Source organism: Macrobrachium nipponense, chromosome 23, assembly GCF_015104395.2.
Source record: "Macrobrachium nipponense isolate FS-2020 chromosome 23, ASM1510439v2, whole genome shotgun sequence".
In the NCBI taxonomy this organism is placed as follows: domain Eukaryota; kingdom Metazoa; phylum Arthropoda; class Malacostraca; order Decapoda; family Palaemonidae; genus Macrobrachium; species Macrobrachium nipponense.
This window is the reverse complement of record NC_061090.1, coordinates 21,252,449-21,263,361: the sequence shown is the minus strand read 5'-3', so window position 1 is coordinate 21,263,361 and position 10,913 is coordinate 21,252,449. Positions and strand designations below refer to the sequence as shown.

The 10,913-nt window shown below is 44.6% G+C and overlaps 1 protein-coding gene across 1 annotated transcript in view; it reads right to left on the bottom strand.

Moving 5' to 3' along the window:
- LOC135199281 (ubinuclein-1-like) overlaps window positions 1–10,913 on the bottom strand; it is a 163,749-nt gene that overhangs the window by 88,503 nt on the left and 64,333 nt on the right.

The window sequence follows — 10,913 nt, the reverse complement described above, 5'->3', positions numbered from 1 at the left end:
GAGAGAATCTGATTAGAAAACGGGGATGGTTCCTAGTCCTGTCACCCAGCGGCAGGCCGGTAGATCACCTGACCTACCTGTAGCGTGTGCCGCGAAATTCGAATTTCTGTCGGGGACGACGGAGTCGATAGCTATGTATATATCTGCCAGGTAAGTATGTATGAAACTTTATTGTATCATAACAATATCATCTTTATAGAAGAGGACGCTTCACGTCCTCTATCTCTCTGTTACTGCGTTTCAGTGAGAAGTAAGAAGGCGAACGTCGCCTGAACCGTGTCCGTCTTTCCACCGAGAAATACGTAAAGAAGTCATAGTAGCAGGAAGCTTTGAGAGCGGGCGCCCAAGCCAGGCGCGCGCCAGTGGACGCCGAGCGCGCTCCAGTGTGGATGCCGAGCGCGCGCCAGTTGGACGCCGAGCGTGCACCAGCGCACGCCAGGTGTGTCGCCTGGCTGAACGTTTCTGTTGAACTCTTCAAGCTCTTGTTTCAGATTTGGGCCTAAAGAATTTTTACCTCTAACTTCGGTGATACCTTCTACCTCACCTGCATCAAAGAATGTGAAAGTAGGCAGTGCTTCGGAGGAAGCTTAAAGTGAACAGACAACTTCTTCTTCGAAACCCAGCAAGACCTCGGTTTCGTAAATTCAAGAGGTCTCTGTCAATTAATATTGCTTTTCGCATAGGTGGATGGAGTTAAGGAAAGCTCAAGGGAAGATCTCGTTGGCTCTACCGCAACCTTTGCCATTCTGCCAATAATTTAAGTTGCCACTACCGCAGTCAAGACTTGTTGATAAGGCAGTTACGGGTTATGTAAGGCTCGATGTCCTGCACGTCAGGACTCTCGGCAACGTTCAGTAGGATTCTTGCAAAGGACTCGTCAAAGGACGCTCTTCAGGAAAGCGCAAGAACAGGACTTCCTTTGCCATACTGCAATAAATTTAGCTTTAGCAGGCATTAGTTGTGATACGGGAGAGGAAGCTGGTGGAGATTTTTTCTTCCGTCTTCCCAGGATAATTTTGGAAGCTTTTTAGCCCCATCTGAAAGGGGGGTTTTCAGATGATAGATTTTGCTAGTTTCTAGTCGGGACTACGCTGCCGAATTGAAACATCGCGTTCTACCGACCGTAAGCCAGTCTCTTAACATGATTCTTGCCCCTTCCTCGTTGAGACGGGAATCGGAAAAAATTAAATGCTCGACTTCCTGGATTACGTTTTGTCAATTCAGTGACTTCCCCCATTGACAAATATACTATCGTTTTGTCAAGTAAGTGGGTATCCCCTCATTGACAAAATCTCTCTTTGTCCCGTAAATGGGTTAGTTCTCATTGACAAACATCTCATTAACTTGATATTGCGTAAGCGAATAAGCTCTTATTGACAAGATTCAGAAGAGCTCTCATTCGTCATTCGCAGGACTCGTACAAGAAATAGACTTGTAGACTACGTCAATGAACGTTTATGTCCAATAACATAAGAATATTGAGCTGACTGCTTCGATTCTCTTAAGTTTTGTTCATGAAACTTGCCTGTCAGATATGTATGTAGCTGTATTTCCAAATTCAGCTATATATATGTCTGCCAGGTAAGTAATGAACAAACTTTATTGTGATATAATTTCATATTTTGCCTTGCGTTATTTTACTTCTGGTTGGTTCAAGTCATATACGCTTGCTGTAGTTACCTCTTTCGGATGGCAACCGAGAGGTCTATTGTCTATTTTAAGGACATTTAAATCGTTACTCCCTGCAGCCTTCCAGGAGTTTCCGATTTATCTTTTACCGTTGTATGGTAGTGTTCTGACGACACAAACGCATCTATATTTTGTTCATGAAACTTACCTGTCAGATATATATATAGCTGTATTCTCCGACGTCCGACAGAATTTCAAAACTCCGGCACACGCAGAGTGGGCGGCCAGGTGGTTAGTACCCATTCCCGCCGCTGGGAGGCGGATATCAGGAATCATTCCCATTTTCTATTCAGATTTTTCTCTGTCGCGGTAGTGAAAACACCTGTTTCCACTACCTCGCCTAGGTATTTTTGAAACTTCATTAGCCGCTTAAGTATCCTACTTATTTTTTTTGAGATGATTGACTGGATTTGTGGCTAGGCATACGCTATCATAAATTAATTAAAATTTTTTCATTGCATATGATGTTCTGAATCTAGGTAGCCTAGTTCAGATTTTGTTGTCTGCAACGGGTAAGGGGAGGCTACCGAAACCTTCGGTAGACACTCGTTTTAGTATACATGACGTTTACATGTTTTCTTTGTGAGAGATCAATGAATAATTAGTGTAATGTTGACTGATTCCGAAAGAGACGTATGATTCGTATGTACGCAAATTAGAGCGTGATAGAATCAGGAGGTCTTCCTCCACAGTAACGGAAGTTAGGAATAATGAACCTACTAACCTCCAGTAGACTTTATTTTGCCTAACCCTGTGGTATGGCTTACGGGCCTAGAGGAAGTTTCTGTGAGAAGTAATGCCCTTTCTATTATTGTGGATTAACATCAAGTAAGCTTGAAAAAGTGCTCGCTCTCCAATCAGTGTTGAGTGTAGTGATGTGATTTTGCCCTAGTGTGTGGAGGGGGCGTCAGATCGGTCCTATAACGCCTCTAGGTCTAAACCTCTGTCGGACTCCCAGGACAGGGAGGGGGCAAGTTGGAAAACCGAAGGAGGGTTACGGAACCCCCCCCAACCGATCTGGCGTCCCTTCGGCGGCAGGATAAGGCTGCCAAAGATCGTGCACGTGCACGAATCATGAAAGATTGCTTCTCGTCCTCCGAGGCGTCCTCCCCGCAAGGTTGGAGCTCTCGGAAGGACTCGCGCCCTCTAAGAAAAAGCTTTAGAGAAGAGGACGCTTCACGTCCCTCTCTCGTCAGGATGGGGAACGTCAGATCCGCCCCATAACGCCTCTAGGCCTGGACCTCTGTCGGACTCCCCGTTCCCAGGATAGGGAGAGGGGGGCAGTCGAAAGCCGAAGGGAGGGTTACGGGGAACCCACATCGATCTGGCGTCCCTTCGGCTTGACTTAATATCGATAAGGCGTGACAAAGACGCAAAATGTCGCACAGGCGGCTGTCGTCTTGGTCAAGAGATTAAAAATGTCCTTAAGGCAGGACCCTCACAAGGACGCCTTTCGAGACATTCAACGCTCTATCGAGAGGAAGACTTCGTTTGCACTTCCTCCATCTAGACTGAAAGGGAGAGCTGGATCTGGTACGAAAACAGGAGAAGAAGCAGGATTGAGAATCCATCACTTGATGAATTCCAGGAAAACTGTAAGCAGATTCGGTGTCATAAAACGCCTCGTCTGCTTTCGGGATTGCGCTGCCAGAAGGGGAACATTAAGGTCATTCCTGTCGTAAGCCCAGTCTCTAATCAGGAATCCTGCCCCTTCCTCGATTTCTGCGGGAATCGGGAAGGCTATATGCTCGAATTCCTGGATTTACTTTTCCGTCATGCAATTGGGTTAGTTCTCATTGACAAAGTTCTTAATAACATTTATCGCATAAGCGGATAAGTAAACAAAAATTTCGAAAGAGCTCTCATTCATTAGTCAGAGGGCTCATCCAGGAAAAAGACTTATAGACTACGTCCATGAAGTCTTATGTCAAATATCATAAGAAGCTTGACTTTCCTTTTGCGTCTTTCGGTTCTCACTTGAGGATTTCCATTTGAATAATATTATTCCTTTTCTTGGCAAAGCAGAATGAAGACAGTCGATTTCCATTCTCTCTCTCTTCCTCGTCGAGGAAAGAATGTAGTAGAGAATTAGATGTTCAGTGACTGCAAATACTTAGGTATTTTATCTTCGCGTCATATTACTAATGTAAAGTTCAGTCATATACGCATATCGTGGTTACCTCTACAGATGGCACCGAAAGGACTGTTATTTTAAGTGTATTTAATCGGTCCTTCCTGCAAACTTCCAGGAGTTTCCGGTGTAAGGACAATGCTTGAAGGTATTGTTACAACAACACCCAACTCAGCTTCTGTATGTAGCGAATTATGTTCGCTTAAATATGCCTGCTTGAGAATTTTTTCTTATGATCGATAATAGTAACGACCTATTCCTTCGTAGAAGAGAGTAGCTGGTAACTCAGGCAGAATAGTTGCGAAACGACCGAGGTGCTGTCATTGTGGATGACGCAGTATATTTAATCGGTACTCCCGGCAACTTTCCAGGAGTTTCCGATTTAACATTTTGGTTAATTAAGAGTAATGTTACGACAACACCAAAAATCAGCTTCTGTATTAGCGAATTCTGTTTCGCTTAGATATGCCAACTTGAGAGTTTCTGTTCAAATAATGGAAAATCTATTCCTTAGATGAATAGAATAGCTGGCAACTCGGCATAAGGACTGCGAGAAGGTGAACATAAGCTGCTGCCTGTAACTGTCACAGTGTCTCACACTGTCACCAACTCAGTGTTAGGTAGCTCGTTGTACTGCTCAGTCGGTTACGTCTCTCTCTCCCCGCGGGATTGATTTACGAACCGTATCTCTGCCCTACAATCATGACTTTCGCCTCGGGTTGAGGGGATTTCTGGTAATCATGAATAAACGACTTCCTTTTACTAAGAAATTTTCAACAGAGATATCTCTTAGACATGTTCGGCGCTGCTTACCGCACTGTAACAGAATTCTGTACGAGTTCTACCGCAGCATAGCACTATAATAATGCTCTCTGCTTATGCAAAGCGCAGCCTTATTAGGGAAGGAAGCATGCTTAGTGAGGGAATGGATGAGTCTGCTGGGACCATTTCCTCGCTGGAGAAGCTTGTTTCTGAATAGACTGCAATTCAGACCTCTACAGTTTTTCCTACAGGAGAAACTGAAATAACATCAAAGATCTAGAGATAATTCTAAAACAAACGTCTCTCAATGGGTTAAGGATCACCTCAGGTGATAATGAGAGGGAGCCAGGCATCCGGACAGAGGTCCTGGCACATAATCTAAAAGAATTGGAAGCAATTTGGTTGGCTCTCCAGTTCCTCGAAGAGTGAGGTTTTTGGTCGAGTGGTCCAAATCATCTCAGATAATTCCGCAGCTCTCTCATATCCCGAAGAAAAAGAGATATGGTTATCGGCATAGGCACGGAACGTAACGATCCTTAAGAGGTTCGTTACACGATTGCACGTCCGTGCGGATCTTCTCGATCGACGGCAGCAACTACTGACGTTTGACTTTTGAGTAATCCTCGCTTAGAAGTATGTCGAGAGTTGTGGAGACTTTGGGGACGTTCCTTTCGTAGATTTTGCAATATTGAAGACGAAGAAGCTTCCTCTACGGTTGCGCCCTTATTCTCGATCCGAGAGCGGTAGCAATAGACGCCATCCTATAGTATGGAATGGGGGATAGTTGGGTTAGCCCTTTTCCCTATTCAAAAGCTTAGGAAATGTAATAAGATAATCGCTGGCGTCAGAGGAGTGAGAAAGACGCTGATCGCCCCATGTTGGCCTTCGAGAGGCTGGATTCACAGAGGTCACGTCCTTCAGAGAGCACTTTCCAAGGACCCTTCCCTTGAGAGAATCGGTCTACTCTAACAGCCTCACTTCGAGAGGTACCTAAAATCTCTCCGATCTGAGTCTGAATGCGTTCAGACTGTCAAGAAGCGAGAGGATCTTCAAGATTAATTGCAAGTTCTCTTGCCAAGCAAGCAGTGCTGCATATTTTGCAGTGTACCAATCGGAGTGGGCCGTTTCTGGACATAGGGCAGGAAGAATGACTGTTCCTCTACCTTACCTGACCTCTGTGGAATGACTTTACCGCCTTCCCATTCCGTCTGAAGTATGGGATAAGCTAACAGTCCCAACGATTGTAGAATACGGAAATATGTTGTTGACGGCCTCTAGGCTCAGAGATTCGGATCTGTCAAACAACAAAGCCCTTCACGATCTTTGAGGTCTGCGGAAATCTTGATGGAACTTAGACGTAGTCTGAAGTTCTTGATGTCAAAGCATTTCGAACCTCTCCTTTCTGTAAACTTAATACACGTGACAGAAAGGCTAATTTTCTAACCACTCTAGCTACACGGAAATGAGGGTTAGTGAGGTTTTAGCCATCATCAGAGGTTTTGGCTTTAGAGGACATAATTCTGGTGCCTCTAAGCCTTCCGTTCTTGCTAAGAACGAAAACCCGTCTAACCCTTGGCCCAGAGGCCTGGAGATCAAGGGGATGGCACAAATTATTGGGCAAAGAGCCACAGAGAGTCCTGTGCCCTGTCGGGGCTCTCAAGTTTTATTGATAAAACTAAAGAAAGTCAAGGTCATTCGGACAATCTGCGGTGTTCCGTAAAAAGACCAGACTTGCCCATGTCGAAGAACGCCCTGGCGTTTTTTTTTAAGGAGTCTTTTCTAAGAGGCTCATTCGTCATGTTTGAACAAAGATTTGAAACCTTTTAAAGTAAATGCTCACGAGGTGAGGGCGCGGCCTCGAAGCATTTCAACAGAGCATGACACTCAGTAATATCCTGAGTGCCACGTTTGAGCGAAGCAACTCTGTGTTCGCTTCACACTCCCGACGGGATGTGAAGACGACATATGAGATCTGCGAGTCGCTAGGACCATACATATCCGTAGAAATATTATTGGAGGCAGGAAGCAGCACGAATCCTATCCCATAGAAAAAGGGATAGGGTTGTGCTTTTAACTTGAAGGGTTGGTCGCTTGAGGGCCGCTTTCCTTTCGTTAGCCTAGAAGTTATGGGACAACTTCGATAGGTTAGGTCAAGGTGGTGGTTTTAGCTTCTTGCCCTTGCACAGTATGGTCAATATGGTCTAGTCCACCAATTGTTTGGTCACGCCCCCGTTGACAGATCATCTAGAAGCGCACCAACTACACAGGTCACTACCTTGTTTGGCAACTCTAGTAAAGCAAAAGCAGACTTCGTGGTGACAGTAATCAAGAAGTCAGCTATGCTAAAAAAACCAGGTAAGGAATCAAGATGTCAATCATCTGCACTTGAGGTGTTTCCTAAATCCTTCTATTCTGTTCCCTTCCCCACCTCCAATGGTGGGATTCAGCTATATATATATCTGACAGGTAAGTTTCATGAACAAAATGTTATTGTTATGATACAATAAAGTTTTGTTCATACTTACCTGGCAGATATATATAATTAAAGTACCCACCCACCTCCCCTCAGGGGACAGTGGTATGAAAAAATCTGAATAGAAAATGGGAAGATTCCTGATATCCGCCTCCCCAGCGGCGGGAATGGGTACTAACACCTGCCGCCCACTGCGTGTGCCGGGAGTTTTGAAATTCTGTCGGACGTCGGAGAATACAAGATATATTAATAATATCTGCCCAGGGTTAAAAGTATGAACAAACTTTATTGTATCATAACAATAACATATTTAGCGTTTTCTGTTGTTTCGCTTAAATATACCAGCTTGAGAGTCTTTCTGCTTCAAAAAAAATAGCGGACCTATTTCTTCGTAGAATAGGGTAGCTGGCAACCCAGACATAAAGTTTAAGAGACGACGCTTCGTAAGCTGCGGGCTGCTGCTGTGGGTCTGACTGTCCAACCGAGCCAGTAACAGATCGTGCGCTGTCATGCGCTGTAGGTTACGTCTCTCTCTCCTGCGGGATTGACTGACTAACCGTATCTCTGTGCTGGCGGTTACGTCTCTCCTGCGCAATTGACTGACTAACTGTATCTCTGTCCTACAATCACGGACTTTAGCCTAAGATTGTGGGGATTTCTTACGTGAATGAATAAACGTGCATTCGTTTTGCCTTACTATGTTCAACAGAGTTATCTCTTATTCCTTTCGGTGGGCGCGTTACCGCACGGTATAGAACTACGAGTCTACCGCAACATTGCACTTTTATATGCTCTCTTGCTTAGGCAAAGCGCAGCCTTATTAGGGAAGTAAGCAGACTCGGGGAGGAGGGAATGGATGAGCTTGCTGGGGACCATTTCCTTCCTGAAGAAGTTTGTTTCCCCGAATAGACTGCAATTCAGATCACAGTTTTTTCCTACCGGGAAACTGAAATATTATTCAAGGTCTAGGAAATGATTCTGAACATCTCTCAGTGCGTCATGATAGAAAGAAGGTGCCGGACATCTGGATAGAGTTTCAGATGTCCTGGATCTTAATCTGAAAGAAGTAAATGCAATTCGGTCGTCCCTCCAGTCCGAAAACGAGTTTTTGGAACCAGTGGTCCTCATCAACTCTGATTTTCCACAGCTCTCTCATTTCTTAACAAGTATCTCTCGGTCCCTGCTCGAGTTTACGAGAAAGAGCCTATTATAACAACAGGCGTAGAATGTAACGATCCTCTACAGGTTCGTTACAGGATTACAAAAGTCAGTTCGAATCGTCTCGATCGACGGCAGCAACTATTCACTTCCGAGGGGAATCTTTCTTTAGAAGTAAGTTGAGAGTTGTGTAGACTTCAGGGACGCCCTTTAATTCTTCTCTTCGATATGTTGAGGACGAAGAGGCTTCTTCTTCTCTGCTCCTTATTCTAGAATCCGGGATCGGTACCATTAAACGCCATCCTATGATATTGAACGGGGATGGATGTTTAGTCTCTTTTCCCCTTTTTCAATCGCTTAGGAAATGTAATAAGAGGATTTATGACGTCACAGGGAGCGACAATGACGCTGATCGCCCCATGTTGGCCTTCAGGATCCTGGATTCACAGAGGTCACATACTTCCTAGATCACTTTCCAAGGACCTTTTCCGAGAGAGTCGGTCTACTCTAACTCGAAAGGTACCTATAACCTCTCCGCTCTGAGTCTGGACTACGTTCAGGACTATCGAGATGTTGACAGGAATAAGATTACCGTCTTCCATTTCCGTCTGAAGAATGGGATAAGCTGGCAGTCACAACTATTAAAGAATATGCAAATAGTGTTGTTGACGGCCTTTGGGCTCAGAGATTTGCGTCTGTCAAACAACAAAGCCCTTCACGATCTTTGAGTTCTGTGGAATCTCAAAACTCGCTCACCATCTACTTTTTGTCTCACCTGTTTTCTCGGAGTCAGGCACTCGTGCGAGATCAGGCGACATATAGTAGCCCTGAGTTTCTTGTTGACGAAGTCGGTTTGCGTTTATACACCCCCGATGATCGTGTAACATGAGACCAGGTTGGACTGTCAGGCATTCTTCCTTCGGGACTGAATCGCCTTTTTGCTCCTCGCTCCTTTCTCCTGGCACCAGAAGCTCGAGTCAGGAGTTGATTCGCTGACGACGTTGGGTTGCGTTGATACACCCCCAAGGTTTGCTTAGATTGAATCGCCCAGGCAGTCCAGACACTCATCCTTCAGCGAAGAATAGTGCCTTATGGTCTTCAGGGTACAGCCTTGCTGTCCTTGATTCGTCTGACTGGTCAACTGGTCGGTCACCTGACTTTAGTACAGACGGACTGACTGTGCATGTCCAGATCGAAGCTTTCAATATGGAACTTAGACGTAGTCTGAAGTTCTTGATGTCAAAGCATTCGAACCTCTCCTACCTGTTAACTTCTTGCATGTGATCAGGAAGGCCTTCTTCTAACCACCCTAGATACGACAAAGAGGGTTAGTGAAATTTTAAGCCATCGTCACAAGTTTGGCTTTAAGAACACAAGGCGGTGTGCTCTCTAAGCCTTCCGTTGTGGCCTAAGAATGGAAACCAAGTTTTGTCCTTGGGCCAGGAGCTTGGAAGCAAGGATGGCACAAGTTATGTGGGCAGGAGCCAGAGAGAGTCCTGTGCCCTGTCGGGTCTCTCAAGTTTTATCTACATAAAACTCAAGAAAGTCGAAGTCATTCGGGCAATCTGCAGTGTTCCGAAAAAAGACCAGACTTGCCCATATCGAAGAACACCCTGGCTTTAGTGTTCAAGGAGTTCTTTCAAAAAAATCGCTCCTTCATTGTGTTTTCGACACAAAAGATTTGAAATCTTTTTTATCTGAAATGCTCATAGGAAGGGGAGGGGCGCGGCCTCGGAAGCATTTCAACAGAGCATGGCACTCAGCAACATCCTGAGTACCATGTTTTAGCGAAGCAACTCTGTGTTCACTTCACACTCCCTGCGAGATGTGAAGATGGCATATGAGATCTGCTGCTTGCTAGGGCCATACGTGGTCTGCAGACACAATCTTGGGGGCAAGAAGTACCACTCATCCTATCCTGTAGAAAATGGTTAGGAAGAGCTCTTAATTTAGTTGTTGAGTCGCCGACAACGGCGACTTCTTAACTCTTAAAGCCTTAGTTAAAACACCTTAACTTTGGCTAGGTTGGTCAGGTGGTGATATATATATATATATATATATATATATTATATATATATATATATATATATATATATATAATATATATATATATATATATATATTTATTTTACTTCTTAGCCCTCATGGTATGGTCAATATGGTCTAGTCACGTCGTGGTCTCGCCCCTGTTGACAGATCATCTGGAGTGCACCAGCTATATAGGTCTCTACCTCGCTGGCAACTCTAGTAGCACAAGCAAACTTGCGTGGCAGTAACCACGAAGCCAGCTATGCTAACAGGTGGAACCAAGATGTAAATCATCTGCATGCATTTGTTTCCCAAAATCCTTCTATTCTGTCCCTTCCCACCTCCAAAGGTGGGATTCAGCTATATATATATCTGACAGGTAAGTTTCATGAACAAAATGATATTGTTATGATACAATAAAGTTTGTTCATACTTACCTGGCAGATATATATAATCAAGTACCCACCCACCTCCCCTCAGGGGACAGTGGAAATAAAAATTATGAATAGAAAATGGGAATGGTTCCTGATACCCGCCTCCCAGCGGCGGGAATGGGTACTAACCACCTGGCCGACCTCTGCGTGTGTCGGAAGTTTTTAAAATTCTGTCGGACTTCAGAAAATACAGCTATATATATATCTGCCAGGTAAGTATGAACAAACTTTATTGTAT